Genomic DNA, 26529 nt, shown 5'->3' with positions numbered 1-26529 from the left:
TGAATGTTAGGAATGTTGTTTATTCACACAACAAATACAAAAAATATTAACGGAAATGTGACACGGGGAGTGCTAGAAGAGGGCAACATATAAACAGTAAAAAGGTGTGCAAATCACTGACTGTAGGTGAAATTAAAGTATTACGAGCTGGAGGAAGAAAGAAAATAAAATCAGGTAGTTTATATAGTATTACGTTAGGTATTTTAGAGTTAGATTTCTAAATATTCCTGAAGAAAATATTTGTGTAGTAAATCTGGGTAGCCGAGACTAGCAAATGATGATTGTCTGGTATTGAATAAAATTTGGTAGATGTGGGGCTCTCACCGAATTTGACACAATCAGCTGACGGGCTGACATAGCAGACGGTATGAATTTGTTTATTCGTTTAGGGAAAATGTGAGATTGTGTTGGTGATATATGCAAAACTCTTTCGTTTGGAGTGAGAGCACGTCCATGAGCTTGTTTCGAGCAGCCATGAGCAGCTTTCACACTTCATGAGATGATGAACAGCTGATAAGCGACAGAAAAAACGCGCCAAAAATAACTAACGTAAGCAGTTTGTTTCTGCTTGTGGAAAAATGCCGCCATTGAAATATTTATAATTATTTACCTTAATGTCCTTTCGCACTTACTTCCCATCGACTTTTTCGTTATTTCCATCGCAGCTCAAAGTGCAATCAGGTTAAAGGAGATTGGCCTCTGGAAGCAATCTCTCAAGGGACATGGTAGCATGTTTGGGCAGTTAACACCGTATTTCTCCGAACTTCGAACAGATCTCTCTAAACGCAAACTAGAGTTCGAGGGTCGTGCTAAAGCAATCTTTCCAAATAAGCAGGATTGGATGGAGGGGAAAATCTGCACCGAAGCTTGCAACTCTGTCTTCACTGACGGCACCAAGATGGAATCGGAAGTCGGAGCAGGGGTTTTCTCTAAATCAGCAAATTTATCTATCTCCCTTAAACTGCCGAACATTGCTAGTGTTTTTCAAGCAGAAGTCTTTGCGATCCTACGGGCATGCAAAATGCGTAGGGAACGTGGGATCGAAAGAGATATTAACATTTCCTCCGATAGTCAAGCCGCGATCAAGGCACTGACGACGCCATGGTGCAGAACGAAATTGGTAAACTCCTATAAAGAGGAGATCATATCTCTTGGGTGTGTAGGTAACATTTCTTTGATCTGGGTTCCAGGACATAGGCACATAGAGGGAAATGAAATTGCTAAAGAGCTTACCAGGAAGGTGACTGAATAGACATCAGAGACCTCCTACTTGAGCATTGACATCTTCCTGACAGTTGTTAAAGGAGAATTGCATAACTTATTTCTGAGGAAAGCGCAGAAAAGATGGAGCTCCATTTCATCGTGTGCTATTTCAAAAACCGCGGTTTGGCCCCAGTACAATATACGGAGGACTCATAAAGTCCTTTGGACCCCTCGCCATTCAATTTTTCAAACTCGTAGCTGTGTTTACCAGTCACTGGGCGATGGGCACACATGCGAAAAAGCTAGGGTTACCTTTTAACCCCCCATTGCAGGAGCTGTGAGGATCTTTCAGACTGGAGGAGGACCTTTTCAGACAAGGAGACTGTTGAGCACCTTCTCTGTAAATGTCCGAGTTCGGCAGCTAGAGATATGGTCTACGAATTTCCCATCGAAGGCATTTCTCAGACTCTCCGGAGCTTTGAAGACTAGTAGGGTTTTCTTACGATCTTGTCTAATCGAGTTAATGGTCTGCGAGGGGTCTTTCATGTTCCTCTATCCACTTAGTTATACTAGGGAGGGATCTCCTATCCACCTTCTGGGGCGCGCCCTGTAGGCCTGTAGGGATTACAAGCTCCCCCTAAGGTATGAAGAGATTTTCATGGCAGATATAAACGCGGGTGTTTGCCACAGCCTGTCGAAGGGCGAGCGCTATTAGAAAAAAAATTTTTTTTGAATAAAAAATTTCATTTTAATAAAAACAACGCCTGCGGTTTTTTGCGAGTTCAGTGATGTAACAATAGAACACATCCTCGACGAGTGAGTAGCTCTCACAGAACGAATACTCACTCTTCTAGGTGATGTGACTGAGGATACATTACGAAAAAAAGGCTGAGGAAGCCCTGAGTTATGGGTTAGCGGCCAAGCACAACAGACTACATCAGGAGTGGCAGTGTACAACAATAGTGGGCTAATACCAAGATGTAGAATGATTGATTGACAGGGATATGTGACTATTACCTTCCGTAAAATGTTATTGAACACCGATAGGTAAGGTGGCAACTCCGAAGATTTCTTAAAAAAAAAAAAAAATGATTTCTTCCATGAAGGTATCTGTGGTATTCACGCTCCTCCATGATAAAACATGGCAACAATCGCTTCAAGGATTCTCTGCCTTAGAGTTGGACATGCCAGTCTTATTATGAGTTTATGTTCAAATTTAAAACTCTAATAAAGGGTTTTCCAAAGGATGCGCATAGGTTTTGATTTAAAATGAAACAAACAAAGACTTAGATTCCTTCAGGTTTCACAATTTTTATTCGTAATACGGCTCTCAAAAATTGCATGTAAAAAATGAGAGAATTTAAATGTCCACTGGTGAAGTCCGTCAAACAGTGGATTCATGAATGCCTAATTGTTGGGAACGTCTACTTAACGATTGTTAAGGTTGTTCAGCAACACTTTGCGCTACAGCAGAGGCAGCGAAATTCTCAACAGAACGTCCAGTTTTTGGTCTGCCGCTCCTTTTTTTATCCTTGGCAGAACCAGTTACTTCAAATTTGTTCGCCAACCCTTGAATTTTCTACTAATTCGGACGGTTATTTCCACAAAAAAGAATCACGTATTTTGCAATTTGTTGTTCTTACCGATCAAGAATTTTCATAATAAACTGCAATCATTTTAACGCATTATTCTATCCTGAAAAATTGAGCATTTGTCTACTTGACAATTAATTTTGAAGGGTGACCAACCATAAAAAAGTTACCGCCTAGGTATTATTCACTACTGTCATGTAGGCGTCACTTGTAAAAGCCCTTTACACTATCTGCTTATTTATTTAATATTTACCAATTCAAAACTTCCCTGTTACCACTTCAGCGCATTAATTTGCCACTCAAAGCACAGTAATTCGTAAGCTAATTAAAAATAAAATTTTCACCGAAAGGCTAAGAGAAATAAATTAAATTCATTTAAATAAAGCTTTTTAAACACAAGCAAAGTAGCAGCTTTAGTCATGAGCCATTGGCAAACTATAGCATAAAATTTACACACAGTCGACCTGACTCAACGGTATAAATAGCACTTTTTAGAACAGTGGCGAAAACTTCTAATATGTCAACCCGCCCTGCGGTATGAGCAACATTTACTTTCGTGTGACATCCGCTGCTGCCATTCACAAACCATTCACAAGGCATTTCAAACGATTGGCATTCTTCCAAGGTTGCGAGCGAATGCCTTGAATTAATATATGCCGTTATCACTCAGCCACTTGCACACAATAGCTGGCTGGTGAGACTAGCTGCCCCCACCACAATAATCGTCCATTATTCACTTTGCGAAATTTAATTAAGTTGCAAAACTTTCTTCACTCACGTACCGCTTCACCAAAGCACATCCTCTTGTGGTCAGTATATTTAAGTCAGTAGCTGAGTGCATACATACATACGCGTATGTGCATAGTTTTACTTGGTTTACCAACGGATATAAAGTTCAATGTCTCTTGCGGCTTGGCGTAGTCACACATTCATATAAGTACACGAATTTCGCGACTTTCACTTATTAAAGCAATATTCGATAAGTGCACAAAGCCCGAAATTGATCGCAGTACTGTATAATAAGATTCTTGGAGCAATCGCCACAAAGAGGGCACTCATGAGGCCTAAGAATTCAACCTTCACACTTTGCTCTAAGCATAGGAAAATTTCCGAGTGTATTTCTGCCAAGAAAACTGTTTAACTATAAGCATCGGCTGCATATAACTGGAGAGTTCGTCAGTTGTTGAAAAAACTCAAAGTTCACAAGTTCAACATCTTCTGAATAAAACATAATTTTTATATAGAAAACCAAGTGTTATTGGAAGTCTTACATTCATTCACAGTGTACTTTAAATTAATCGAGGACAGCCTGAGGTATCTCTTGGTCTCTTCCAAATACCTACTTTTTTTCAAACTGATTTGCCCCAAAGAATATAGTACAATAATATTGCAAAAAAGTTGATGGCTACTGGATGTGTGATATTTAAACCCTCAATATCCGCAGGTTTAGCGAAAAAGTGAGAGCCCAGATGTCTTACTCTTTGTCCGATGAGGGCAGAGTAGCTGAGAAAAATGTGCTGAGATAATTCCACCCCATTTTCCAGACAGTTTCTGCGGAAAGGACTTGAAGCAATCCCAAGCTTCACCGAATGCTGCATACCGCATTCGAGAGCTGCGGCTTTGCTAAACTTAGAAGTTCCCTCAGTCTACCCGTGGGTAGAAAAATCTCGCGACTCGCCCAGCGCTCGCAGGCCACAGGTGCCAATCCTCTCATTTTGCGATCATCTCAAGGGTCCCCTCTATGGTCAGCTCATCAGTCCAGCAGTTTCCCTCCTATTCTCGAAATATTCGAATGCAATCGAGCGAGAAGTCAAGTATTCCCCAACTTATGCCGAACGCACAAACAAAGCGTGGCTGTCGGAGTGGATAATTACATCCCTTACAGTGATTACTGAAGTTTGAAACCAATCCATTGCTTCCTTAATTGCGGCTACTTCCGTTTGGAAAACAATACAGCGGTGCGGAAGCCTAAATTTGAGCTTGACGGGGAGCTCCTCGCACAATACTCCTCCACCAACTCTCCCAACCAACTTCGAGCCATCCGTTAACATATTTACCATGCCCTGCAAATGTTGCACCCCACCAATTCTTCGCTTGAAGGAACATGAAACGAAAAAGTTCCGCGCGAACCTATTGTGGGCGTACAATGAACCACCACCACAGGGATGAACTCAAAGTTTTTAAGAATACTAGAGTGTCCGTAGCTTAAGTCTAACTTATGGCACGAGTACCTCCGTCTGATTGTGGCGCGTGCAGTGGCAGTTTTTCCTGCAATATCCGCTTGTGCCACATTCAGCTTAGTGTTGAACGCTAGAGTAGAAGTGGTCCGAAGCGCTCCACTGATTCAAATGAGGGCAAACCTTTAGACCGTCCTCAGCTTCTTTACTGATGCCATCCTTTCCAATGAGTTTCACCAGACAAGGACTCCATACAATAAAATTTGTCTTATATTTTTGTTATAAAACCAAAACGTAACTTTAGGTGGGAGGCTCCTTCTTTTGCCGATAGCAGCTCCACAAGTGTACAAGGTGACTGTCGCCTTCCTAACTCTCTGCTCAATGTTGAGATTTCACGTTAGCCCTCTGTCAAAGATAAGTTCCTGTCAGAGAGCACCAACGGAGCGCCCGCTATTGAGGGTAGAGAGACTCTAAGTATTTTATATTTCCGCGTAAATAAGACGAGCTCCGTCTTCAGAGGATTTATCGAGAGACCGCAGTTTGTGGTCCATTGCACAACTACACTCAGAGAATCCTGCATGAGTTCTATCAGAGTATCTAAAAACTTTCCTCTGACAATAAGTGCCACGTCATCCGTGTAAGCAATCACCTTGCAGCCTTTCCTCTCTAGTTCCACTAGTAAGTCGTTAAGCGCAACAACCCAGAGTTGTGGCGTGAAAAGACCAACTTACGGAGTACCTCTGCTCACGTGCCCGCTCTGCTGTGACCATTCTGTCCCTCAGCAATTCATGTATAAACTCAATAAGGTCGGTACAGACTCCTATTTTATCCAGAAATCAGACTATTGCCTCCGGGAGGACATTATCAAATGTCTCTGTAATGTCGAGGAAGGCGCCCAGAGCTAGCTCTTTCTGAAAGAGGGTCCCCTCGATATCTTTAACAAAAGTATGTAGAAAACCACCTACAAGCTAGCTTGGCAGGCTGAGAGAGGCTGCAGATGGACTAAACTGATGTTACCTGTCATGTCCGATCGACTGTCGCAAACCCTTCTGTCATTAAGCAGAGGGGAGTGCACACGGCTGGTTGGACTGATGACGGGCCACTTTCTGTGGGCGAATCACATGGAAAGGTTGGGCATCTCAGACAGTGTACTCTGACCAGCTTGTGAAGAGGAGGATGAGACGGCGGACCACTTCCTGTGTGTCTGCCACGCCTTCGCTCGAATCAGGTTTGAGGTATTTGGCATTGATGGGTTAAGAAGCGACCATCTTGGCTCCTTGCACCACAAGATCTACTCAGATTTCTTCGGAGATCGGCTAGATTTAAAGAAAATTAAATGGGAATCCAATGTAGAAAACAGTTGAAAAGGGAAAAAGTTCTTATCCATCGAGAGAGATGGGTATGTCGACTACATAAAAATATTGAATCACTCGCAATTTAATTCTACTTTTTATATAATAAAATAATAGACCTTTTTTCCCTTTTATTATTGCTAAATATATTTTTTATGGATTAAAATAGTTTGAACTGATTTTTTATACTTAATTTGGGAATAAAGGAATCAAACTGCAATACCGGATTTGGGATCACATGCGGTAAAGGGTTAACAGTGTTGATGGTGATTGATAAGACCGCTGAATTTGTGAATGGTGTTTATGTTGGCGATACTGTTACAACTAGCTACGTAAAACTAATACTTAATGTAGTTTTCACAATGAAATTTCTCAGAGTGCTCGGCAAGGATGGTACCCGAGCTATTTATAGGTGATCTACATGTTAAATAAGTAACATGGCAAGACATCGGCCATGAATTGGAGGAGAAGCATGACCAAAAACCCAAGTACAAATGTACGGTCCAACTTGTAATATTGGAAATCGCTGTAGGAACCTCATCATTTTCGTTGCCAGTAAATTAATATTTAACTACGGAAATTTATCTTCGCTCGTTGTCAAACAGAAATTTTGAACGTTTTCAATTTAAACGCAAATGCGGTTAAATTATCAGTGAGTTACATCAGTTAATATCAGTTGCTGCACTTGTTCGCCTTGTGCTGCTTCCATGTAAGTACTTGTAGATATGTAAGTATGATTTTCTTTTTTTGTATGAAAAACATGACCTAAACACATTTTCTGTCTTACAAACTTCGCCCCAGGTCGTCTGCTAGTTTGCCCTTACGCTTTTCACTACTTTGAAGGCCACACAAAAAATAGTTCATTTTAGCACTTTCGCTATCAGATTCAAGTAAATTGATACGATTTATTTTCAGAACTTTTACGTATGACACGATGTTGGTCTTCACTTCCGTTCTGGTCTTCACTTCCGCTCACCATCGGTGAACGTTGCTCTCCATGGAACATTAAGCCAATATCTTATAGACATAATTTGTGTTGTATGATATTTTTGTGTGGACGAGTATTTGCATTGGGTATCACAAATAGCCAACGTAATCATCATCAACAGTTACAAAACCAACAACAAACATCAACGTTCATAATGCGCCCAAAAGATGGAACAGAGGAAAAATATCTAACAACAATTCACACAAAAAAAAAAAAAAAAAAAAAAAAAAAAAAGGCGAGTTACAACCATCAGGTTAAGTGCAAAACACCAGAGTTGAGCAAAGTGCATACTCGTACTCGTATATTATATAAAACTATACTCACACTAAGGCATTGGAAGTTGCGGTAGAAGAAGTGCCTTGACTGAAATATGTATGAATGCGTGGAAGGAAGGAAACTGCCATGTTTCTTATGTAAGACAAGGCAAAGTTTTAAAGTTGCTAGTTTGTTACAACAGGTACGAGTGTTAGGGAAAATATGCAAGAAAGTGCTAAATTCGGTTCAGACCCAACTTCATACACCCGCGCACATTTTAGTAAAATTTAATTTGGACTGGTTGTTAATCACTGGAATCGAACAAACCCATAGACATGAGAGTTGTGGCTTATAACATCAGGCGGACGGAGGGACGAACGGATGGAAATTTAGACATAAAAACACTTTAACACATAAAAAAGTGGGCGCGATTTTATCCGTACTCAATAGTATACTTAGTCCTCTCACAAGTTCTGTTACAAGTAGAGTCCGTTATAGATATGAAATTATAATACTTTTTTCAATGAAATTGATTTTATTTAATCATTTAAATATTAAAAAAATAAAACACCTAAATTTCCATTCGCAATGGTCACCATTTGCTTTTACAAAAGCCATTCAACGATTAGGCCATTCAGTTATTGCCGCACGCACGGTTTCCATGGATATTGACGTCGCTACTCGAACCAAAGATTGTTGGAGACTCTCCAATTTTCGGTGAGGTCTTTGACAAGCAATGCTCGCCAATTCTGAGCACAAATTGTAGTCCAATGGATTCAGATCTGGTCTTCCAGACGGCCAATCTGCTGCGGCCATGAACCCAGGAATATTGTTTTTTAGCCACCGCTGGGTGGTTTTTGCCTTATGTGCTGGACTGGAATCTTGTTGGAAGTTCCAACGCTCTCCATTGAAGAGAGTACTATTCAACTGCCTCAGCACGACTTCTAAGACATCCTCGTGGGACACTTTTACCCGGTTTTAACCTCATTTTCGCAGAAATGAAGAGATGTAACGCCTTTACAAGACACTCCGCGCCAAACCATTACAGAAGCTGAATGGTGGCCACGCTGAACCGTGGGAACAACATTTTTCGTGTCTTTAGAAGATTTAGATTTCATTTTTCTTATTAAAAGCTTTCTCAAGAGTGAAAATTTTCCATCTGTGAATAGAATATTGTCATGGCCGTTGACTCCGTGCCTCCGATAAAGCTGCTTGCATCTGTCGAGTCTAATTTTCTTCAAACGCGTTGTCGAAAGATGACCAATTGAGCGACGGAAGGCTTGCATGTGGAGATCTTCTCTCATTAGTCTTGACATGGATCTGGTTGATACATTCATTTCCCTTCACATGATTTTGTGCTTTCTAAGAGACACGTACACTTCTGTTAGGTACTTGTCCGAGTTCCTCTTCCTATTTGTGGTGTGCGTCTTGTACTTGCCCCTCAAACGACAGGAAGGACCTGCAGTTTTAAGCCCACTCCGAACGGCAAATGGTTTTTTTATGAGGAGCCCTTTTTCATGGTAGAAATACTCTCCGAGGATTGCCATTGCCTGCCGAGGGGAACGCGCTATTAGAAAAAACTACTTTTCTATCATTTTGGTGTTTAACCAACACATTCGACTACGCCGGTCGCCAATTACAAAGATAATTATTGTGAATATTGAAAGTTGTAGCTTTGAAACTTTTAAATAGAGATTAAAGAAAGCTTCTCAACTGTGACAATTCTCATCTTTTCCCTTCGTTGAGTGTGGATAATTTTAGAAACGAACATAGAATATTCTCGCCAAAATTGCACTTATTTTAGAATCCAATACAAAGAATGGGATGCCATTGAAAAGGTAACCTTTTTTTTTGGAAGAAGTGAAATCGTCATAAGACTTACCCGTTTTACAATATGTACTGCTCGAGTTTCAAGTGCAATAAAACAACTGAAATGTGAGGTTTTAACGAAATTCTTATTTAGCAAACTCAAACTAAGTCGAAGCTCTGCGTGCCTTAGATCATTATGAAAACTCACAAATTCTGTTCTAGTTATCAGCTTAAAATCTTCATTAATTTCTCCGTTTAAGATCTTGAAGAGTTCCGAAGCATAGAGAGTTAGCATTGAAACAAGTCCTGGTCAACATTTTCTTCATTTTTCGTGCAGATTGGTCAGTTTGGGGAGCTGTCATGGCCAAAACTGTGGAGGTATTTTTGAAACACCCCATGAACTGAAAGGAAGCTCACACCGTAATCTTGATTCCATCTACCCTTAGCTGATCTATTCGTTCCACCGGTCTTGACAGTTAGCGATCGAACGACGCCTATCGTCTTCCGACGCCTCTTTCGCCGTGCTAATATAGACTTATGGTTACCGCCTGCATTTCTTTTACCGAAATGTATACCGAGGTTTTTCCTACAATAACGAAGGAATCGTCATCAGAAATTATACGAAAGCCGCTGATAGACAGCTGTTTATGCCCAATGTCTGCCCAGACGGGTGCGGCGTAAAAAAGGACTGAGCTGACAAATCTACTATATGGGATTATTTTGCTATGGTAAGGACTGACAGACACGACGGCACACTCCAAGTTTAAACCACCATTAATCATCTCCCCAGGTATTTAATAGCGCTTTTTGAATTGATATTTACAGCCCCAATATTTACTTTCACAAATTCAACTGTAACTGCAAGGCAACCTTCTGTAATATATACTAGGCAGCAACAGTCGATTATTGACTACAGTCAGATTCATCCAAAACGTAGACGATATGTGAGGTTGCTTAGCTCCTCGAACATGGGGTCTGACCATAAACGAGCATAAATCGGCAGCTACTAATATAAAAAAATTCAACATTGAATCGTCCGAGAATTAATCCAGAAAACCAGGCTGAAGGATGATATCTCAATTAACCTTTTAACTTATGAAACAAGTGTTGAAGAAGCTTACATAAATCAAAATACATACAAATATTATAAGCACAGCAGAAGTATTGCTTGGAAAAAGGGCATCCGCCCCAAAGAGAGCACCAAATCACACCAAATTATTAAACTTAAAACGATTACAAAGTTTTTCATACAATGCGATAGAAATAAGCTATTGACGATATAATACAACAAAACTTGGAAAGCTTTTCGGCAAGCATAGAACACCACCTTTATGGTGCTCCAAAAAAAATCTGAAACATCTTGAAGAATTAAAAACAAAAACAGTCAATGAGTGAATTAATTACTCATTGATACCCGTTAAGAAGTGAGAATCGCATTTCCTGTAACTTTATGAAAATACAGCATCAGAAGACATAGAAACCAGAACAAAAAATACACCGGACATAAGTGGTGCAGAACTTATTTTATAACGAAAGAGGACATAGAACGTACCGCCAAGATTAAAAACAGAAAGTCCCGGGACCAGATCAAATTACAAACGAAATGATAAAGTACGTTGGAGGAAGTCTCTCTTCGGGTCTTCCTGATTTTTTCAGCCTCATTCTGCAAAATCACACAGTTCCTTCGGCACACAGCTAGACGACTCCTATCTTCAAAAAGGGCGATAAGAAACTGCTAGACAACTATAGGCGAATTACCTTACCTCGTTTTACTAAAATATTAGCTGACTATATTGTGTGGCCTCGGTAGTCTAGCGTAGTGCACTAGCCTGCCATCCCAGAGGTTGTGAATTCGAGTCCCACGTTAAGCACGGTTCTCGCACTTTTCCAAATTTACCTACTTTTACTGTTTCTAAAAAAAAAATTTTTTCTCAACCCCAAAAACGTATCCTTTGCCGTCAGCGCATTATTTGCACTGTGACTGCAAAAACAATCAAAATCAGTGGCATTGCATCAATGACGCCAGGAAGAGAAAGCGGGCGATCGCGGTAATAGCGCAGACACACGAAATTTAGCGTATTCCTCAACCATCGCACTTTCTGCCAGAAAAATGTGAAACACAGATGACGCTCTTAGTAGTAATTGTTCTAGTAGCGTTGTTTCTAGGCAACGACTGGGGGGCATTCCAATTACTTAGGACTGATACCCTGTCAGAAATCAAAATATATTGTGCAAACTGGCATTGCAGAAGAGCAACCAGGATTCAGACGGAACAGATCGACAGTAGATGCCATCTTTATCTTGTGTCAACTCATCGAAAAGGCTATTGAATATAAAAAGCCAGATTTTTTACGTTTTATTCAGCTGACAAAAATTTTTGGTAGGATTTTTCTTGAAGGTGTAATTAAAATTTTCGAAAAACGTTTCGCATGCCTGACAATGGGATGGTTAAATCGGCAATGACGGAAAAATCGAGCGCTGCGACGCCACCCGGACGCCCTCCCAAATACTGGAATGGATGTTGGCAATCCAGCTCTATCGATAATTGACTTATTTTCTATTTATAACCGAAAAAATTGTATTTCTTGTGGAACAAATTGTATTCTTCGTTGATAAACAGGATTTAATTCTATGCTAAAGAAGAAGAAGAAGAAGAAGAAGAAGAAGAAGGAGAAATTCAACTACCTTCAACCTGCTTATTAGAACTACATCAGTTTTATGCTCAGCTAATTCCAGGTTCAAGGACGTCAACCAAGCCTGGATCCTGCTTACTGAATCGCTGGCGAACCCCTCAACTCTACGGATGTGTTTTGTGCTTTCCATGACTTCGATTCTAGGCTGCATATCTACTCTTAGGACACTGTAATACATCAGGTTCAAAAGTAAAGGGCCTAAGATAGTATGTAAGGATGCCATGATAAGAATACAAAGGCGGTTGAATAACGCCAGCCTGAAACTAGCTGCCCAAAAAACAGAACTGGTGCTGATCAGCAGGAGCAAGCAGAAAGAAAAGCTGTCAATATCTCAGAAGTACACAAAATATCTTCGCATGGACATTGCTGCCAGACTAACATTCAGAGATCACATCTTACGGCTGTTGGTGTGAAGGCGACAAAGTTTAACAACGCGCTTATGGGCATGCTACCGAACATAGGAGGGCCACAAGGCGCCAGGAGAAGAGAAAAATTCTTTCCACTGCGACGGACTCTATAATGATGTACGCCTCTCCAAAAGGCGCTGGACTGGAGCTAAAAAGTGCCATTTTAAAGAAGTACTGCCGGTCAATAGAACAAGTTGAGGACCGCATGTGCCTATAGATCGGTGTCGGCCGCTGCAATCTACGTCATAGCTAGCAAAATGCCTATAGCCATCTGGGAAAATTTACAGAAGAAGTTCTACTGCTCGCTAGGTAGCAAACCCATAGTGAAACTCAAGCAAGCAGAACCTTCTAACTCGTTTGCTGAATGTCAATCAAAATGGGATCAGTCATCAAGGCCGGTGTACGCATATGTTGATCCCACGGACTCCCGAAAATAGGGAGACGTAGATTTCCCTGACGCAGCTTTTAAGCAGATACGGATGCTTCCAAAAATATCGGAATCGCCTAGACTTAGCTGTTAGTCTTTATTGCGCAGAATGCTTGGACGAAGAGAAGACTGCCGAACATGTGACAGTTCATTGCAGCAGGTTCGCTAAGGAACGCAAGAAAAACTGGTGTGTTTCTGACGCCCAATAACCTAGTTCCTCAAATGCTAGAGCCGAATGAAAAGTGGAAAGCAGTACAAGCTTTTGCAACACGAATTATCGTAGAACTTTGCAACATTGATTGGAGGCGAAAGAACGATGGGGGACGAACGCGGCAGCAACAACAACTGTCGTATGAATAAAATACAGCAAGACGAAAAGTAGACGAATGTAACTCGCGATTGGGCTTATTGCTCACGATGCTCTTCAGGCGTAACATAATTACTCAAACGGTATCCCTGTAGGATGAACCGTCGGCCTCGAGGTGCTTTTAGTGGCGTTAAAGTTCCACCTCGTTAAAAAAAAAAAAAAAAAAAAAGACTAACCCTTGGGGGACCTCTGCTGTCAATAGTGATGCTATTAGGTATACCACGCACAACCTTTCCTCATTCAACTTATATGCTACGCAATAGCACCACACTAAGATTTAGCAACCACAAAACCGACACCTATAGAATATTCTGGAGTAAGGTACTCCAGTGCTTTAAACTTTAATAAATGGAATTTTGTGCTCGCACACACATTTTTGCGGTTTTGTGGTGTGGCACATTTTTCATTTCGTTTATTGCTTTTATTACTATGAAATATTTAAGATAAGATACTAAAATGTACCCCAAATGCAATTGCTTTTCGCAGAGGTCCGCATCGAAGCCCATGGAACAGCCGCAAATGATAATGGCATTAGAATTTATGTACTTGTACTTTTATTATTTTCCCATTTATTTGGCCGGCAGCAACACATCTTTGACGTAAAATGGAAAAGTGATGACCTGAAGCTAAGTGGCCGCAAATCTATGTAACTTGAAATGTGGCAGGCAGACAGGCAACAGCAAGCGGCTTGGCAGGTGGTAATCACGTTTTTGGGGCTTTTAAAATACAAAACTACCAAAAACAAAAAACAAAAAAAAAAATGTGAGGAATGAAGGTTGAACTTCACCTCAGCAGGTTGGAGGCTGGATGGTATCCTATTCGCTTCTCGCTGTCTTTTTAGCCGAAAAATTTCGCCAACAAATTGTGGCAGTCAACAAGTTAATGGTGCGTGTCTTTTATGCGTTTATGGTGTACATTTTTTTGTAATTTGTTGAAATTAATGATGAACAGCATGCCTTGTTTTCCGCTTTCCTACACTGCTACTTCAATTTTAAGCGTATATAACTTCTTTTTTTTTTTTGAATCAATGGAATCATTATTACAGGGAAGTGGACTGAGGAAAAGATATGTGCGGGGAGAGGGCGGGGCGAAGAAAAAGTCAATTCAATTATTTTAGGCTATGCTATTGATTTCCTATTCAATTTGAGGACTTTGAATACTCTAACTAACTCACCTTATCAATTTTTTATTACTTAAATGAACCAGGAAAGGTTTGCTATGGAGCTCTTGAATACTCATGGAATTATCTAAAAATACCAATGACAAATTTGGGAAATACCTAATTTGAGAAAAAATTAAGATTTTTTGTATGCAATTTGTGAACCAAAAAAAAAAAAAAACAAAACGCAAGTGAAGTAAATAATTGTCTGCCGCTAGCAGTTAAATAAAAGGAAATATAAAAACGCTATGAACTTATTTCTCACTCCGATATACCTAAACACAAAATATCAGAATACTTGATTTGAAAGGCCTTTTTCAGCAATCAAATATTAATTACCGATTTTTTTAGAGTACAAGAAAAAAATATTGGGTAGTCGAAAAAGTCTTTTCGTGTTTTGTCAATAGATGTCGTTGGAGTCATCTATCTCCAGTGCTACCAATCACATTGTGTCATATCATATGGAAAGGTGACATTTTAAGCTTCATTCAACCAAAAAAAAAAATTAAATTCGGAGAAGTTGAAAAAAAGTTATAGCTGTTGAAAAATGAGTGAAAATAATGAAGAAATTCGCTGTATTTTGAAATTTTTGTATAAAAAAGGGAAGAATGCCACGCAAGCCACCAATGAAATTTGTGAAGTTTACGGAGACGATGCTGTATCAGTTCGTGTGGCACAACAATGGTTCGCTCGCTTCCGTTCTGGAAATTTCGATATGAAAGATGCACCTCGTTCCGGTCGACCTATCGTTGAAAAAGTCGATGAAATTATGGAAAAGATTGACCAGGACCGTCACATAAGCTCCCATAACATCGCCAAGGCACTAAACATTCATCATCAAACGGTTTTGAACGATTTAAAAAAGGCTGGTTACAAAAAGAAGCTCAATGTTTGGGTACCACATGAATTGTCTGTGAAAAATTTAATGGACCGAATTAACAACTGCGATTCTTTGCTGAAACGAAATGAAATCGAACAATTTCTGAAGCGAATGGTAACAGGAGACGAAGAGTCGATCAAATACGACAATAATATGCGAAAAAGATCATGGTGCAAAGGTGGTGAAGCTCAACAAATGGTCGCAAAGCCAGGATTGACGCCTCGAAAGGTTATGCTGTGTGTTTGGTGGGATTGGAAAGGAATCATCCACTATGAGCTGCTCCAGCCGGCTCGAACGATTGATTCTACACTTTACTGTCAACAACTGATGAAATTGAAGCAAGCAATCGAAAAAAAAGCGGCCAGAACTGATCAGCAGAAAGGGCGTCGTCTTCCATCAGGACAACGCTAGGCCACACACATCTTTGATGACTCGGCAAAAACTGGGAGAGCTTGTCTGGGAAGTTTTGATGCATCCACCATATAGCCCTGACCTTGCACCATCGGACTACCATTTGTTTCGGTCAATGCAGAACTCCCTTAATGGAGTAAAGCTGGCTTCAAGAGAAGCCTGTGAAAATTACTTGTCGCAGTTTTTCGCCGAGAAACCACAATAGTTTTACACTGATGGAATAATGCCTCTAGAAAAGAAAACTGGCAAAAGGTGGTCGACCAAAATGGTACAGATTTTTTTTAATAAAGTTCATTATAAATATAAAAAAAATGAGTTGAAGTTTGATTAGAAATACGAAAAGACTTTTTCGACTACCCAATATTTAAAAATGTTAATATACCAATGGCCTCTGACATGGCCTTCGACTATAACAAAGCACTATTATTTTTTCCTTCTTTACCCTAAGCTGTCATTTACGTTACTCGTTTAACTGAATGACTTTCAATATAAACAAAACGTGTCTGTTGCACTCTTTAAAACCAGCAGCAGTAAATTGTATCGGTTTAAAATAAATCCATCAGCATAACCCAAATTCATTGACGCTGCTGCCGATTTAAATATAAATATGTATCGTACGCATGGATCCAAACGCCATTTTGAGAGACAAGCAAACAGGAAGAGTCAACCAAAAAATAAATAAAAAATGAAACAAAATTACCCAACACAACAAAAGGGTTTGAGCAGCTCGTTCGATTACTTTATTTGCTGTTTCCCGCTTGTATAAAAAAAGGGTTTCTTGTATGTATGTACGTTCGTTGCGGGTTCTATTATGTTATTGTGTAAATATATTTAGGCAACAACAAAAATTAAACCGATAAAATAGGCAATGATAAGAATTCAACAGTTATCCTTTTAACGCCACGGGTTATCGGTGTCGCATGCGGGCAAAATGGATATAAATAAATGCCTTTGTATTCATTCTCATAAGGGTCTATAAATATGTGGGAGCGTGTGCTGTGTGCTTTTGCTTATTATTTTTATACTTTGTTTTTTGTAAATATATTTAATGTAATGCCTGCAAGCCTTTTGTCACGTAACAAAAGACCGTCGTTTGACGTGTCGCGACTGCTCATTTGACGGTTGATTAGTGAAGTGTCAGATATGGATAAGTTAATGCGACACACTTCAAGCCAATCAATTCGAATGAGGGCGAAAAGCTCGTAAGCACAAACAAGCATACACGTTTAAAGAGCCTTTGTAGGTCGGGGAAGAGATTTGTATCTTAAATAAAAAGGAAAGTTTAAGTATTTTAAGTAGGATAAACTTTATGTTTAGAACATAACGTTTTTTTTGTTAATAACTCTAGCAATAACTTAAGTGTAATTATTCTAAAAGTAGTTTCGGCGGCCGCTGCAGCCAAATGGTTGGTGTGTGACCACCATTCGGAACACGTGGGTTCGAAACTCCGTGAAACACCAAAATGAATGAAATTTTTTTTCTAATAGCGGTTGCACCTCGGCAGGCAATAGCAAACTTCCGAGTGTATTTTTGCCATTAAAAAGTACCTCATAAAAAAATCTGCCGTTCGTAGTCGGCTTAAAGCTGTAGGTCTCTCCATTTGTAGAACAACATCAACATTTATGTAACAACATCAAAGAGGGCGTAATCGCCAATTATATTTATATGTATAGAACTATATACAGGGTCCGCCATATAACTTTACGGAATTAAAAATGCTATAAAAAAGAAACTACTCAATATTTTTCCAAACTGTTTTTTTTTTTATTTTGAAGTACAATCCTTTCGGTTAATGATGGAACACAACTTCAATCATATGGACTTTGTACGGCGCCATACCAAGGTCTTTACGCAAAATTCGTCTCAATGATGTCTCCGAAATGTCCAATTGTTGAGAACAACGGTGAACTGATGTTCCTGGTGATTCACGAACACTCTCGGCCACAGCAGCAATATTTTCGGGTGTACGCACGGTTTTTGGTCGGTCGCGCGTTGGTTTGTCAGTAAGCAACCCAGTTTTTCTTACTTTTTTCGCAAAGTAACGCACAATGCTTCATTTGGTGCTTTTCTTCTTCCCATTGCCGTACGTAATTTTCGTACACATTCTGCAACATTACCATGATTTTCAAAGTAATGTCGCAATATTTCCCAGCGTTCTTTGAACGTATACACAACCATTTTCGTTCAGTGGAAGAATAAAACTAATTTTCTGTCAAATCAGATGACAGCAAAGTGTTACCATTCTTCAAATAATACCTAGTTCAAATCCGTAACGATAGATGGCGGGCCCTATAGTTTCGTTTTGCATAACACAGCGAGAGCCAACAACTTTCTTGTCTAACAAATGTTTTCGTTACATTCCCAAACGTCTGAATATAATAACCTGATTCTAGAAAACACCGGATAGCTACAGAGAAAATGCTTTGCAGTGTCTTCATTCTCACGGCAGGATAAACAAACTGGGTCGTTAATGATTCCCATCGTAGTCATATGTGTTGTGCCCTGTGATTACATTCACCATCACTCTCAGATCATTCCTACTAAGGTTTAGGAGAAAGGTTACCAATTTCCTTTTTGGTTCTTGCGCAAAGCACTTGGCTACTTTGCAGGAGGCCAACTCAAACCAACACCTTTTATGGGTAGACCCCATGAAGTCGTCAGTCCATAGCTGAATCGGTGCAGAATTGACACCTAGAAATGTTTCAGTGCCTAATGGTATGCGTGCAAGTCTTTCTTTAGCCAGTTTATCAACCAAATCGTTCCCTGCACTATCATAATGTCCACTAGAATATCTTATAAATACACATTTCCCAGGTAACACAGAATATATTGATAACAATAGTCACAGTGTTCAAACATCCAACCTGTCACCGAATACAATCAATTACATCGCATCCCAAGATAAAATTCTATGGGCGATGAAAAACTTTGAACCATACAAAGCAGCCGGCCCAGATAGGGTATTCCCTGCCACGCTGTGGAACACTCGGGAAACGACCATTCCGTGGCTGGAGATCTTTAAAAAAAAAACCTTATGCTAGGGCATATTTCAAAAAGCTGGAGGCGGGTTAAGGTGATTTTTATCCCGAAAGCTGGTAGACGCGGTCATGATACAGCGAAAGATTTCAGACCCATCAGCTTATCCTCCTTTATTCTCAAAACTCTCGAGCGATTGTTGGTTATATCTCAGAGAGAAGATTACAAACCCAACGATTTCATCATCCCAACATGCCTACCTCAAAAGAAAATCTACAGAGGCAGCTCGTCATGAGGTTGTTAGTACGATTTAGAGGAGCATAGAATACAAACAATACTCACTAGTCGCTTTTCTCGACATAGATGGGACGTTCAACAATGTTAGCACAAGATCCATAATTGGGGCTCTTAATATGTTAGGTACAGACATAGGTCTCAACGAATGGGTAGAGAACATTCTTAGAACTAGAGTAATCATCGATAAGGTAGGCAGCAGCATGGTAAAACGCTTTGGCAACACCCCTCTCTGAGTGGTCATATCCCTTTTGCTTTGGTTATTCGTTCTCAACAATTTCCTTATCAAATTCAACCGAAAAGAAAATAAAGCTGTGGGGTACGCGGATGTCATAGTCATAATCCGTCAGATTAGTAGGATTACTCCGCAATAGGGCCACAGGCTGTGGCATAAATGTAAGCCCGAGCGGAACTGAACTTATGATATTCACTAAGAGAACCAAGATGCCAAACTGGAATCTCCCAGAATTAAATGGCGTTAGTCTTATGCTAACAAAACAGGCAAACTACTTAGGTGTCTTCTTAGATCCCAAACTCAGCTGGAGGTCCGCCGTAGAGAACAGGGTGAAGAAAGCGAATATACCACTTTACACGTATAAGAGAACGTTGGGTAAAAAATGGGGTATCCAACCAAAACTATTCAATTGGTCCTACACAGCCATTGTAAGGCCAATACTAACATATGCGGCACTAGTTTGGTGGTCCGCAATAGAAAGAAATACAACCAAACTAAGCTGAACAACATACAAAGAACAGCGTGTATCTTAACTACAGGAGCTCTTAGCACCAGACCTACTGAAGCGCTCAATGTACTAACTCATCTGCTACCATTAGATGTACACATTAAAACAAGCGCAGTGAGACTCAGAGACATAGGAAGCTGGACAACAAGATCGGACGGTCACAGCATGATCCTCCTACAGGGACCCTCGCCGCTCAAAAACAAAACATATCGCCTTCTCGAGACAAAAACATCGATACAAATGCCATATTATGTGCTAATGTTATATACTCACGGCACTCAATGCGCTTTCTCATTCGTAATTCGCTCTCCTAATTATAATTCTCTCCCTAATTCTTCTTCATGTTCTTTTTGGTTGACGCGCTAAACACTTACGTGAGTTTAACAAAGCGCGCCAGTCGTTTCTTTCTTGGCCAACCGGCGCCAGGTGGAAGCACGAAGTGAAGCCAAGTCCTTCTCCACCTGATCTTTCCAACGTAGAGGAGTCTTTCCTCATCCTCTGCTACTACCAGCTGGTACCGCATCAAATACTTTCAGAGCCAGCCGGAGACATGACGCAGCCAACGTAGCCGCTGGATCTTTATTTGCTTCGTTATATCTATATCGTCGTAAAACTCATGCAGCTCATCGTTCCATCGCCTGCGATATTCGCCGTTGCCAACGTGCAAAGGTCCAAAAATCTTGAGCAGAATATTTATCTCAAACACTCGATGGGACGCTTCATCGGATATTGTCATGTTCCAAGCTTCTGCGCAAGCTTAAGAGCCATATAAACTAACACTTGTTCGTCGAGAGAGGGCTTTACTAATCAATTGCCGACTTAGTCCAAAGTATCACTTGTTTGTAAGAGAGATTCTACGTTGGATATCCAGACTGTCATTGTTGTCGGTGTTAATGCTGGTTCCCGCGAATGACCCGCCTGTTTGTTTGATGTCAGGAGGTACTTCGGTTTGCCCTCTTTCACCACCAGCTCACCAGACCCATTCTAGTTTAGTGTTTGAAAAAATCCATGCAATAGAAATGTGAGCGTTTCAACATATTGAACAGATTCTACAGAGGTAACTGCTACTATTATTGTAGATACCTATGAAATTGGTGCTTAATAGCAGTAAATAAACTAAGTTTACAAACGAGCGTTTGTCTTTTGACATAAACACATCAAACAAGGAAAAATAATTATTCCAATAAAAAGGCAATTACTCAACGTTGGACGGTATTGCGTACGAAAAGTATAACAGCGATTAAGATAGAATTACGAGCAAGACCGCAAGTTAAACAAAATGTAGGCACAGCAAGGAGAAGTAAAAAGAAAAGTACTACGAAAATGGGTACATCCATTAGGGTGTGCTAATTTGTGCGAGTAAGAATCATATAACCAACACTCGATCTTTTCTAGGATGAAAATCACTTAAGGGGTTAAGGGTAGTTGGAGGCCCGAAAATTAATGATTTTCAATAACTTTGTTTTTTGCTAAACTATTGCTTTATTTTACAAAAATAATAACGTAGCATTAAGACGTCGACTTGATTTTAGCAAAATTTCAAAAAAAAAAATTAGTAATTGTAAAAGTTATCGCTGCTTGTGTGGAGCCCGTTTATCCAGAAGTCTTTTGCGGTGATCATTACTGGTCCTTGGAGATTCATCTAAATTCAATCGGACAAGATAAATTAGTTTTATTAATATGTAGATAAACTTGTGCCTGATCGAACCTTTTTTTTCAAATTATCAATATGGCGGCCTCTCGAAATATATTTCAGATTTTCGAGAAAAGAAAACAACAATTAAAATTGTTCGAACAAAATCGAAATTATTGAAAAAAACATCCTTCGATGAGGCGCGAGTTTTTTATGCTTTTCAAAACGGTGTAAATTTTGTTGAAATCTACCAAGCGCTTTTTAAGTTACAGTGATCACCAATTCAAAAAACATAGTTTTGAGAAAAACGCATTTAAAGTTTTGCTATCGATTGAGTTATACGAATTACACGACTCTACAAAATAATTTTCGTTCTTTGATCCAAAGTTTATTTTATGATTTTCTGCTTTATTATGAACAAAAACGAAGAAAAAACACCTTTTTTCGGTATAAAGTTTGCTTTCCTAATAGTTACTGTAACAATAATCATTTTTTTAGTTTTATGAATTTTAATTAATTTTAATACATTAAAAAATACCGCGGGATTAGAGTTGGGTTTTAACGATCACACAGTGCCGCTAGATGGCGCTAAAGTGATAAACAACCATCAGGTGTTTTGTACAAATCTATATTAGAATAACCTAAAATGTCGTCGCGAAAGTGTAAATTTGAAGCTGATGAATTTTGTTATATATGTGGACAATTTACTAAAGTTCGAGATATAAAATATGAATTAAATACATCTCACGTTCTCTGTGAAGCCTACGAATCATACTTTGGGTATCCTGTTCGGGATCAAGACAAGACATGAGCTCCACGTGTTGCTTGTAGCTACTGTAAAAGATGTTTGGAAGGTAAGTAAATTTGATTTACATAGTAAATTAAATTTAATAGACATATTGATTTTCGTTTCTATATTTTATGTTGGTATCGAGGTGAGAGAAGGTCTTTGAAATTTGCCATACCAAGAATCTGGCGAGAACCAAAAGACCACATTAAAGACTGCTACTTTTGCATTGTGAATCCGAGTAAAAGACGTAGAGGTAAAAATGCAAAACCTATTGAATATCTTGATCTAGAATCTTCTTCCAGTACCTGTGCCACCGAAAAAACTATCGCAGAAAAGTGGCTCATCTTTTAGTTCATATAAAAGTAATTCTGATAAAGAGTTTTTATGTTATTCTGATAAGAGTTAGAGATTTAAATTTACCAAAAAGTAAAGTAGAGCTTTTAGGCTCTCGCTTAAAACAGTGGAATTTGCTTGATGTTGTTAATATTACGGATCAGCGGACTAGACATGAAATATTCTCAACATTTTTCACAAAAGAAGATGGACTTTGTTTTTGTAATGACATGAAAGGTATGTCTGAAGAAATTGGAATACCTTGTGTTCCTAACGAATGGCGTTTATTCATTGACAGCTCAACAAAAAGCTTGAAAGCTGTTCTATTACACAACGGAAATAAATTTCCATCTCTGCCAATTGCTCACTCAGTACACCTCAAAGAAAATTATGAAAGTGTCAAAATTTTGCTTGAATCTGTAAAATATCGCAAGTATAACTGGCAGCTGATTGGCGATTTTAAAATGGGGGAATTTTTAATGGGACTTCAAAGCGGATATACAAAGTATCCGTGTTATTTGTGCTTATGGGACAGTAGAGCGGATGCTAAGCATTATACGAGTACTCAACGGTCGTGGCCTGTAAGAACAGAACTTTGTGTCGGGAAAGAAAACGTAAGATTTGAGCCAATTGTTGAAGCGGAAAAAGTGTTAATGCCGCCTCTGCACATTAAGTTAGGGTTGATGAAATAGTTTGTTAAAAAACTGGATCAAACCTCAGAAGCTTTTGAGTACTTGCGAAAATTTTTTCCGAAGTTATCAGAACCAAAGGTTAAAGCTGGGGTTTTTGTTGGTCCGCAAATCAGACAAATTTTCGGTGATGAAAATTTTCCAACGTTGCTGAATCGTACTCAGAAAGCGAGTTGGAACAGTTTTAAAGCAGTCGTTTCTGGATTTTTGGGAAATAAAAAAGCTAAAAACTACGAAAAGGGCAATGGGCTATTTGAATAGTTTCATTCTTAAATAATAATTAGAATCATAGATTTTGAAAAATATCCTTCAAGCTGTTTCTTAAATAGGAGAGCAAACTTTTTCATGCCATATATTTTTTTTCGTCTAAATACGACCTAAATAATTGAAATTTAATGCTTTTAAGTCAAAGTCAAATTTCGTGTTGACCCGTGCTATTTAATTACTTACATTGTGTCATCTATTCCTGTGCCATATAATGGTTCTTCAGCCATCATAGCAGCATAGTAGGGTATATATAGCGAATATATATATTTAGATATCCTTATATACCTTCTGCTCAAATGAACGAGACGTTATCAATAAAACGGTCCGCGGATGGCATATGTCAAAAATAAATTTTTTGTTTTTTGGTAGGACTGTTATAAGCTCACATGGCAAATTTCAGCGTGATATGTCACATAGTTTGTTTTCTGTGCTACTGTAAACAAGTCAAGCTCGAGTGTGTTCTTCGAATTTAACGATGCAAATTCAAGTTGAACAAAGAATTTGTTTGAAATTTTGTTACTCCAAGAAAATTTCGGCTTCAGACGCCTTAAAAATGTTGCAGACAACCTATGGGGACTCTGCTCCATCGCATGTACGTGTTTTCCAGTGGTACAAATCGTTCAAAGAGGGCCGTACATCGGTTGAAAACTTGCCTCATGAACGTCGTCCAGCAACAATAGTAAACGACGAAAACATCGGAAAAGTAAAGGAAATTGTGCTTGAAAATCGCAGAAATCGCAAAATCGATTAACGCTGAATATTATTTAGACGTTTTAAAGCGTTTGCGCGAGAACATTCGTCTTAAAAGAAAGGAATTGTGGGACAACAAGTCATGGTTCTTGCATCACGATAATGCACCAGCTCACACATCACGTCGTGTTCGCGATTATTTGAACAAAAATAATGTTAATATCGTTCCGCAAGCACCGTATCCGCCTGATATGGCTCCATGTGACTTTTTCCTGTTTCCCAAGCTCAAGTTGCCGCTCCGTAGAAAACATTTTGAGACAATTGAAGTCATAAAAGAGAATTCGAAGAACACACTCGACTTGTTTTAGTAGCACAGAAAACAAACTATGTGACATATCACGCTGAAATTTGCCATGTAAGCTTATAACAGTCCTACTAAAAAACAAAAAAATTTATTTTTGCCATATGTCTTCCGCAGACCGTTTTATTGATAACGTCTCGTTCATATTTGAGCAGAAGGTATATACATCAAAATGGACATTCATAACAATAAAACCCGAGTATTCGGTTGTTTGCAGCTGCTGCTAGCTACTTGCTCTCGAACGCTCCGGAACCCCCGAGTACCCTTAGTTAATTGTTGAATAACTCGAAAAGTATTTGTCAGACTCACTTCAAATTTGCGCACAATATTTTTAAGATATCATACCTTAAGAAAATGTAAAAACAATCCTATTTTTTTAATTCTGACTACCCCTATTCCCATTATTAACTAAATGGTGGGATGGCATGGCAGAGGGAAATGCTCGATAAGAATACTACGGTCAACAAAAAGAGCTCTACATTGCCTAGGTATACCGCATGAATGAGGCTATTCGAATGAAAAGACCTGGTCAACATAGTCAAACCATACTTCTTCACGATTACGCCAGGCCCCACAAATTGCACAAATCGTCAAAGCTGCACTCCAAGAGCTCGAATGGGAGGTCCTTCAGCATTCGTCGTATTATTACTATCTTTTCCGCTCCCTGTCAAACCATATGAAGGGCGTCGTTATCTTTGGTAACAAAGAGGTCCTTAAAACTGGCTCAACAACTTCTCTGACACCAGACCAAACGATTTTTGGCGCAACTGCATCAACAAATGGTTGAAAGGTGGGAGGAGGTTGTAGACGTCAACAACCAATATATAATTGATTAACTCATTGATATAATTATTTTTTTTTTTTGTTTAAATAAAAGACTTCGTTAAAAATGCTACTAACTTATTCCCCAACCGAATAGATAGCCAATTCTTAGTTACATTAACTTGACTTGATAATTTTTTTCTCTTCATACTCAGAAGGAGTGTTATTTCTTAACGTATGAAGTTAATGTTATAGTTTCTCAATAATCGTTTGTGGATTCTCCCCACGAATCATGAACGACGTCTGAGCAATTTGCAATCATTGCTTCAAAGCAGTACACCCTAATATATGATTCTAAAAAAAAATGGCCTTAGCTTAACGATATGCAAACAGTAAAACAATAAGAGCCCATAAGCTAATAAAAACACAAATAAAGGAAACAACGCTCAACACCCACCAATTTTGGGCAAAACATTAATATTCACACGCTCAAGCGAAGGGCATAAATTGCCTTTCAACAGCCATTTCAGTCAGAAAGCCGAAAAAAGTTTACTACCCATAATCATAGTAGGCAGCCTGTCCTGGAAATGTTATCGCGGGGAAAATCAAGTTCGAAACCAAAACAAAACCACAGCCGAAATGCCTATGAAAATCGTTTAGTGGTTAAATGAGCTTAGTTGAGCTTTAATGAAAGGGGAGGTACTTTTTGCGTATATAATTTATGCTGGGTGTATTTGCTTGTATTATTACAGTATTTTGGTGGAACTTTAATGGGCACACTCTGCATAAAGGGCGACTGAAAGAAAAACGTGCTGATCAAATTAAAATGTTTATGCCACAATGGGAATCACATTTTTTTACTAGCATAATTAAAAAAAGAGTGGGAACCAATGGCGAATAATTAGCTTAGCGTGAAGCTATTTGATTGGTAGTTATAAAAAAGAGCTCAACTTCACTGAAAGTATACCAGTTAAAATTGTGAGATGAATGTAATGAAACTACTTAAAATAATATGCGTATCCGAGTTCAAACAGAGGGCAAAACGTTGTGAATAGAATAGAGCTTCCCTACGTAACGCAGATAGTTGCTTAAACCACTTGTAACGAAATATGTTCGGGTATTTATGGTTTCGCCAGCTTTAAGGGTGCTGACATTAGTTGTTTATACCATGAAGATATCATCGAAGAAGCTCACTTATTTTCACTTGCGCGCTCTGGTTATGATTCTGTAGTCAGATCAATTTGTTGATGCTGTTCCGCCAAAAACCGCCT

The sequence above is a fragment of the Anastrepha ludens genome, chromosome 4, assembly GCF_028408465.1.
Source record: "Anastrepha ludens isolate Willacy chromosome 4, idAnaLude1.1, whole genome shotgun sequence".
Classification (NCBI taxonomy): domain Eukaryota; kingdom Metazoa; phylum Arthropoda; class Insecta; order Diptera; family Tephritidae; genus Anastrepha; species Anastrepha ludens.
Note: the sequence above shows the minus strand (reverse complement) of the source record.